Source organism: Schistocerca cancellata, chromosome 3 (genome assembly GCF_023864275.1).
Source record: "Schistocerca cancellata isolate TAMUIC-IGC-003103 chromosome 3, iqSchCanc2.1, whole genome shotgun sequence".
NCBI classification, from domain to species: domain Eukaryota; kingdom Metazoa; phylum Arthropoda; class Insecta; order Orthoptera; family Acrididae; genus Schistocerca; species Schistocerca cancellata.
In genome coordinates, this window is record NC_064628.1 from 576,871,417 (window position 1) to 576,874,216 (window position 2,800).

Consider the following 2,800-nt stretch of genomic DNA (forward strand, 5'->3'; position numbering starts at 1 on the left):
GCATGCACCCTCTGTCCACCACAGGTGCCCCAAATCCAGTGGCCGTGCCATAACAAGTGGTCGACTGACAATCACTCCACCCGCACCCGTGCATGTGCCACCCCCACCGCTCAACTCGAAACTCCAGCGGATGAACGGCGGACTTTTTTCACACTCCTAAGTTGCAGTCCACCCCTATATCTTACATTTCATGAAATGTTATATCCTATAAGCCAAAATCCTGCTGTCCCTATATTACCGCCCTTCGATTGTGCTATTATGGTACCAATCAGCGCGTCTACGTGCAGCACTCCAGCCAGCATCGGTCCTCGCCTGCAGCCAGCGTCCAGCAACCAGCAGCGGTTCTTGCCAGCAGCCAGCGACCAGCAGCAGCAGCAACTGCAATAGCGTCCCCACCGGCCGGCCAGCCAGGTCGCCTCCCATGCCAGCAGCAGCAGAGTGGGGCTTCAGCCCCTGTCTCCTACATAGTTTCTCCGTCCCTTCTCCTCTGTGTTTCTCGTCGCCTTCTTTGTCCTGTCCTGTGCTTTTCCCCTTCTCGTAATGTCGACGCCCACCACCGCCACTACTGCCACCACCACTGCAATCATATACACATCCCCCTCCGCCGCCATCACCACTATCACGTGGTGTGCCGCATCACTCCCCCCTCAGTCCATCCCCCACTCCTCACTCTCCCAACTCTCTCACTATTTGTCGCCCCATCCCCGGTTCCTCCCTCCCATGCCTCCTCTGATCACTTCCCTCCACTCCCTCCCTTTGCTCCCTCCGTTTCTGCGGACCCCGCTAGGGTGGTCGTCCGGAGGGTTACGGCCCACACTGCACTCTCCCCTTCGTCTTCATCGTCATCGTCTTCACCGTCGCCTTCGCCATCGCCCTCACCATCTCCGGCGCCGCCTTCAGCACCGGGACCTGCCACTCTCCGCCACCTTCCAGTCGCTCCCATCCCCGACACGTCCTCTGTCGCGGTCAAGCGCCCCAGTGGCACCCCTGCCTCCTCTACTCCCAAAAAGGCTCTGCCTCGTCCCTCTTCCCCCACCCATGATGCCATGGATGTCTCCCCTCCAGTTCCTGCCCCCTCTTCCCCCTCCTACACCGCCTCCTCCTACCGCTACCTCCTCTCCCGTCCTGATCCCTCCCTTCTTTAAGCCCAGAACCTCACCCTCTTCCTTCGCCAGAATTTTCCTGGTGCCCCCATCTCCCTCCTCACTTCTCGCCGTGATTCGGTGCTCATCTCCTCCCCCAGCCCTACCCTCCACACAGACCTCCTTTCCCACATCCCTGTCACTCACTTTGGCCTTAATGCATCCCTCACCCCTGCTCCTTCCCCGCCTCTCTCCCGCCAACCCCAAACCCCGCGTCACCTGCCGACCCTCACTGCCGTGATCACTCGGCTTAGTCCGACGATCATGGAGGAGGAGGTGTTGGCGGAGCTTCAGGCCCATCCCCATCTGGAGGTGCATTCGGTTCGTTGCATACAGAACACTGCCGGCCCCACCCGCCTTATGCGGGTCTTTTCCGAGCATGCCCCCTTCATAGACCATCTCCTGAAGGAGGGTGCCCTCCTCTTTAACCAACGTTATAAAGTTGACCCCTCCCATTCCCCTCCTCAATCCCTCCGCTGCCAAAGGTGCTTGCGGTATAATGCACACCTGACATCTGAGTGCCATGAGTCCCCCACCTGCCCACACTGTACGCAAGCCCACTTTTTACGGCAGTACCCCAATCTCCAGTCCCCCCCCCTCCTGCAATACCTGTAACCTCCATCATCCTACCTACTCCCAGAAATGTAAGGCCCGACCCCCTCCTACCACTCCTGAACTCACCGTTCCTGTCCGCCCTCTGGACGCACCCACCCCACCCGGCAATTCCCTTTGCCCACCCCCTGCCGCTGAGGACATCATCAGTGCCTCACCATCGTCCTTCAGAATGTTCATCCTTTTCAGCGCCGCACACCCTCCAACAGATCTCCTTCACCGCCCATTCCGTTTTCCAACTCAAAATGTACGCCACCTACTCCAACAACCAGGCCCATTTCACCTTTTCCCGTCTTGACACCCTCATTTAAATCCCTGTCATGGCGCGACAGCACCATATCCTTTTCAACAACATTCGCTCCCTTCCTGCCAACAAGAACCTCTTCCTGCACACCCTTGCCACCCACTGCATGGATGCCTTCCTCCTCAATGAAACCTTCCTCCAACCCCACCACACCGTCCACACTTTGCCCTACCTCCTCCACCAATCCGATAATCCCCTTCCGATTGCGCGTGGCGGAGTTGCCATTGGGCACCACTGCCAGATCCCCATTCGGATCCAACCTCTCCTTCCCAACCCCACCAAACACCTGATCCTTAGTCTCTTCTTCCCCGGCCTTATCGTTACCTGTACCACCATCTATGTCCGCCCCAACGCCCCTATTCCCTTTGACGTCCTCTCCCACATCGACCGTACCTTCTCCTCCTATGTGATCGCCGCCGACCTCAGCATCCATAGTCGTTCCGCTGCCCAGTTACGGCGGTGGCATCGGTTCCTCTCCTCCCTTCAAGGCGACCTCATCCCCATCCCCCAGCACATCCATCCCGAATCCAACTCCACTCCCGATGTTATCCTCTTCTCCCCCAACCTCCTTGGCCGCATAACGGTGGATGTCCTGGAGCCTATTGGTAGCGACCATCTCCCTGTCCTCCTCACTGTTTCAGACGTTTTCGCCCTCGCCCCAACCCTCGTAATGAACCTCCCCCTAAGTATGTCCATGTCTATTCCCGTGCCAACTGGAATGCCTACTGGGATACCCTCTCCA